This window comes from Mobula hypostoma, chromosome 1, assembly GCF_963921235.1.
Source record: "Mobula hypostoma chromosome 1, sMobHyp1.1, whole genome shotgun sequence".
NCBI lineage: Eukaryota > Metazoa > Chordata > Chondrichthyes > Myliobatiformes > Myliobatidae > Mobula > Mobula hypostoma.
Window position 1 is genome coordinate 117,453,143 of NC_086097.1, and position 5,559 is coordinate 117,458,701.

Consider the following 5,559-nt stretch of genomic DNA (forward strand, 5'->3'; position numbering starts at 1 on the left):
AGTTCAAAAAGAGTGCCTATCTGCATGTTGTTGATGGAAATGAGAGTGACGAAGGTCTGGGTAGCCTTGAGATTCTGCCTTACACCAGAAGTGAACAGCAAAGTAATTAAAATGGAATTGGTCGCTGGCTCAGCTGATTCAGTCATTCCACAAAATGATTTTGAACAGCATTTCAAAGATACTGAAGTGAAGCAACTAATAATTTGTACTGGAGAAAAGATCGCTCCTGTGGAAATGATATTTGTAACGGTGAAATACAACAACCAACAAACCACATTGGGCTTGTATGTGGTAAAACTGGAGGGCCAGTATTGTGGGTGCATGAATGATTGAGACAACTACAGCTTGATTGGAGATCCATTCACCATTTACATGCCACATCCTCTGCAATAGGGTCAACTGAAAGTAATTTAAGAAAGGTACGGGATGATGCCATGCCTCCATGCTGTACACCATGAATCATTGCCCGACAAGGGCAAACTAGCGTTGGTGACAACCTCTGTGCCTCTGTTTGGAAAGTATATTGGACCAAAGAAGGACCATACTGCTTAGAGGGATTATGAAACTGACAAAAACACTATATGCGTGTAAAATGTGGTTATGTTTTAAACTGGAAGAGAGTTCAAGGACCGTCAGGAAAGTTGCAAGCATTCAATTTTTGTGAGTGTCAAGAACCAGAATCTACTCTGCATGCATTAAGTTTACTGCATGCACTTCAAGTGCCAAAATCCGCTTGTAAAAGTAGTTAGAAAGACCAAGGCCCAGCTGGATGAATGGAAGGCCAAATTTAGATGATGTTGGGACTGAGGAAACCAAGAGAAGAGATCAGATTGTAAAGGGAGCAATAGAAGGATTAGTAAGAAAATACTCCAGTAAACTAAATGGACCTCCCCAAGACCAAGGTGAACATCCTAGAAAGAAGAAGAAGGAAAAGAAAGAGGAGGATGACATCAGTGGAATAGAAATGGAAGAGGATAAACAAGACCTAATTCCTTGAGAAGTTATCAAATTCAGTGATACTCACAAGAAATTAGAAGTAAAAAAGGAAGGCAAAATATAATGAAAGTCAAGAAGTTGAAAAGGAAAGAAGAGATAGAGAGAAAGATAGTAAGCGAGAAAGAGAGAAGGAATGTGCCGAAGTAAAAGAGCAGGAGAAAGAGAAAGAAAGAAAGAAACTGGGACTGGGAAAGAAGCAAGGATCAAAATAAATCCCAGAGCTGTCAGAGCAGCTTCCTGCAGTCTCAGACTCAACTCCTATGATCACCATGGCGAAGGCCCCAGAACCCAAGATTGTTTTCACCACCACAAGTCTCAGCTGCCGAACAGAGTGACCTCCCTTGTCAGGAAATATCTTACTATGGGAAGGATGTGGAAGCATTGGAAAGGGTACAGAGGAGATTTACCAGGATGCTGCCTGGATTAGAAAGGGAGCTAGGGCTTTACTCTTTGGAGAGAAGGAGGATGAGAGGAGACATGATAGATGTGTACAAGATAATGAGAGGAATAGATAGAGTGGATAGCCAGCACCTCTTCCCCAGGGCACCACTGCTCAATACAAGAGGACATGGCTTTAAGGTAAGGGGTGGGAAGTTCAAGGGGGATATTAGAGGAAGGTTTTTTACTCAGAGAGTGGTTGGTGCGTGGAATGCACTGCCTGAGTCAGTGGTGGAGGCAGATACACTCGTGAAGTTTAAGAGACTACTAGACAGGTATATGGAGGAATTTAAGGTGGGGGCTTATATGGGAGGCAGGGTTTGAGAGTCAGCACAACATTGTGGGCCGAAGGGCCTGTACTGTGCTGTACTATTCTATGTTCTATGTTCCCTGAAAGATGTCAGGAAAGGGTAAGAAATATAGGTATATATCCTCTTTCATGTGGGTTGTTGTCAAAGTAGCATACTATTCATTCCATGTTGCCCTGTCTGTTCCATTTATGGTTTGTTCTGGTAGCCAGCTTATCACTAGATAGTCTCGGTTCACTCATCAAAGCTGAAGGAGTCGAGCTGCCTGAAGACCACATACCAGATGTACAGGACAGCTGCAAACACCTGGGGATCCTACAGCCACATGGATGGCACGATGAGAACACAAGGAAGGCTGCAACATCCAAGTTCATCCAAAGGGTGACACAGGTCCTAAAAAGCCAGTTGAATGGGAAGAACAAGATAAGAGCTACCAACACATTTGCCTTACCAGTTAACAGATACCAGCTGCAATAGTGTACTGGCCAAGGAATGAACTGGAAATCACTGACATCAAAACCTGGAAACTACTAACAATGCAACGAAGATTCCACCCAAAGTCCAACGTCGAGCAACTGTACGCCCATAAGAATAAAGGAGGAGGGGGTCTTGGAAGTGTCAAGGCCACAGTCCTAGAAGAAAAGTGAACATCCCTGAGTATGTCAGGAAGGTGGCCCCTAAGGATGATCTGCTGGAGAATACCTCAGACATCAGGCAGGGGATATGGAAATGGAAGTGGGTGAAGCAGAGCCAGAGGACCAGAGGCCATGCACGGGATGTACCATCATCAGGTAACAGAGATAGCAGACGTAAGAAAGTCCTACCAATGGCTGGAAATGGCAGGACTGAGGGGCTGTTCCTGGCTGCACAAGAACAGTTGCTGAGCACAAAAGCAATAGAAGCAGTGGTCTATCACATCAGACAAGTTCCAAGATACAAACTGTGCAAGGAATCCGCTGAAACCATCCACACATAGTAACAGGGTGGAAGATGCAGGCAGGGACAGCATACACTGAACGTTGCAACCAAGTTGCAGGAATTGTGTACAGGAACATCTGCACTGAGTATGGATTGGACACTCCCAAGTTCAAATGGGAAACACCAGAGAAGATAGTGGAGAATGACAGAGCTAAGAACTTGTGGGACTTCCAGATACAGACTGACAAGTAGGTACTGGCCAACCAATATAGTAATACTGGGCAAGGAACAAAAGAAAACAATAGTAATAGATGTGGCAATCCCAAATAACAGTAACATCAAGAAGAAAAAATATGAGAAGCCGGATAAATACTAGGGCTTTAAAGAGCAGATAGAAAGGATATGGAAGGTTAAAGCCAGGGTAATCCCAGTGGTGATAAGAGCACTTGGAGCAGTGACAGCTGGACTGGGAAAGTGGCTCCAACAAATCCCAGGAACAACCTTTTGAGATCTCAGCCCAGAAGAGCACACTACAAGGTACGGTAAGGATACTAAGCTGAACCCTCAAGCTGCCAGGCCTCTGGTAGAGGGCCCGAGATTGAGGAAAAAATACAGATACACACCACCCATAAGAGGTGAGAAAAAATGTTATATTTAAAGCAGTGTTTGATAAGTTCTTGAAGGTGTGGAAAGTTATGGGGAGAAGGCAGGAGAATGGGGTTTAGAAGGGATAAGTCAAGTTCTGGCTCCAGTAAGATGCTGGCGAGATTGATCACAGTGGCTTATATAGGGTCAACAAAGGGTGCTACTGTCCTTCTTAAACATATTTTTTATGATCGATAGATCCTGCTAGACATTAAAAACTTCAAGTTCTGAATTTCTACCCCATCAGCGAGTTGTTTGTTGGCGTAGAAAATGAAGGAGGTGTGCATAGTGCTGGTGCTTGCATCGAAGGAGATGTATAGTCTCATAGTGAGTGATCAGCTGTATAGCAGTTGAGCTGTGTGGCCTCGGTCATAGCAAGGACTAGGCCTGAAGCTACAGAGTCACCTGTTTACAGGCGACAGGAGAAGGGCATTGGAGTAGGTGCACTCCACTAAGGGCAGTGTGGTGCGGGTCCAGGCTGGAGTTGGTGGTGCCCCTACACCCCCAGTGTTCACTCAGCAGAAAGCAAGCTGTTTTGTGGTCGACTGCATTCATGGCTCAGTCCTGGACTTTTTTTGGTGGTAGTATCTTATTGATATCTTTACGTGCTTGCTATCTTGTACGTGCTATGTGACTGTTGGTACTGAGTTTTTGCACCTTAGTCCTGGAGTAACACTGTCTCTTTTGGCTGTATTCATGGGTACTCACGTATGGTTGAATGATAATTAAACAAATTGAATTGAATGAATTAGCCATATGAATGATGGAGCAGACTCGATGGGCTGATTGGCCTACTTCTGTTTCTCTGTCCTATGGTGTGCAAGGAAGTTTTACATGTCATTACAGACAAAGAGGAGATGGTAGATCCTCCTGTTGACTTAGTCAAGATGGCACCAATAAGTGACGACTCTTAGCTTGCAGCACCAATGGGAATCATCAAATATTCCTAGTTAGGACTAATAGAAATCCACACTTAAATCCAAATGGACTTCAATAAGCAACATCATTTTAAGGTGTTTAAAAAATCTATCAATCTTCAAAATAGATAGACCCTGGAATTAAGACTTAGATCACGAGTGCTGCTCCCCTTTAAGAAAATGGAAATGGGATTCCTTTACCTTAAGCTCCCTAATCAAAAATGGTTCATTGCACAACACCCAATTTCCGGTTACCCTTTCCCTAATGAGCTCAACCACAAGCTACTTTAAAAAGCCATCTTGTAAGTATTCTGCAAATTCCCTCTCTTAGGAATCATCAGCAATCCAATTTTCACTATCTACCCGTGTATTGAAATCCCCCATGACTAACATAACATTACCTTTTTTAGATGCCTTTATCACCCACTGTAATTTGCAGCCCACATCCAGAAGCTTGTACTATATGTAACTCCCATCAGGGGCTTCCAACCCTTGCAATTTCTTAACTCTACCCACAAAGATCCATCATTTTCCGATCCTATGTGATTTCTTTCTAAGGATTTGATTTCATTTTTTTTTTACTAACAGAGCCACCCCACCCCTTCTGCCTATTTGCCTGCCTCTTTGATACAATGTGTCTCCCAGCTATGATCTTCTTTCTGGCTCAGTAATGTCCACAATCTCATACATGTCAATCTCTAACTGCATTACAAGATCTTCTACTTTATTCCGTAAACTCTGTGCATTCAAGTATAACACCTTCACTCCTGTTTATCACCTTCTTCAATTTTGCCTCCATGTTACACTTCAACTCATTCCGCTGACTGCAATTTTACGCCATCACCTGCCTGTCTTTCCTCACAGTCCCACTATATGCTGCACTGCCTGTATACCAACTGCCCCATCATCAGCCCTATCACTTTGGTTCCCTTCCCCCTGCCAGATTAGTTTAAATTCTCACCAACAACTCTAGAAAACCTGCCCAGAAGGATATTGGTGCCCCTTAAGTTCAGGTGCAACCTGTCCATTTTGTACGTGTCATACTTTCCCCAGAAGAGATGCTAATGATCTAGAAACCCTGCCCCCTGCGCCAATTCCTCAGCCACGCATTCATCTGTCAAAACATCCTTCACTATTTTATCTGCCAGCTATAATTTTTCTCCTTTTGTCTGAATTGTCATTTTAGTCCGACTTTATATTTTCCATACTCCTCACCTTTTCTTCTTAGTGCCAGATTTATGTTTCTTTATTTCCTTATCTGACATTTCTTGTCCCTTGATATTGAGGTGTGATGTACTATCCCCAGCCTTCTGCTTTATAGATCATATTGGCATTAT

The 5,559-nt window shown here is 43.2% G+C and overlaps 1 pseudogene; it reads left to right on the top strand.

Annotated features, from left to right (window-relative positions):
- Positions 1-429: 429 nt before the first annotated feature.
- Positions 430-1,208, top strand: LOC134343288 (RNA-binding protein 25-like; annotated as a pseudogene).
- Positions 1,209-5,559: the final 4,351 nt, after the last annotated feature.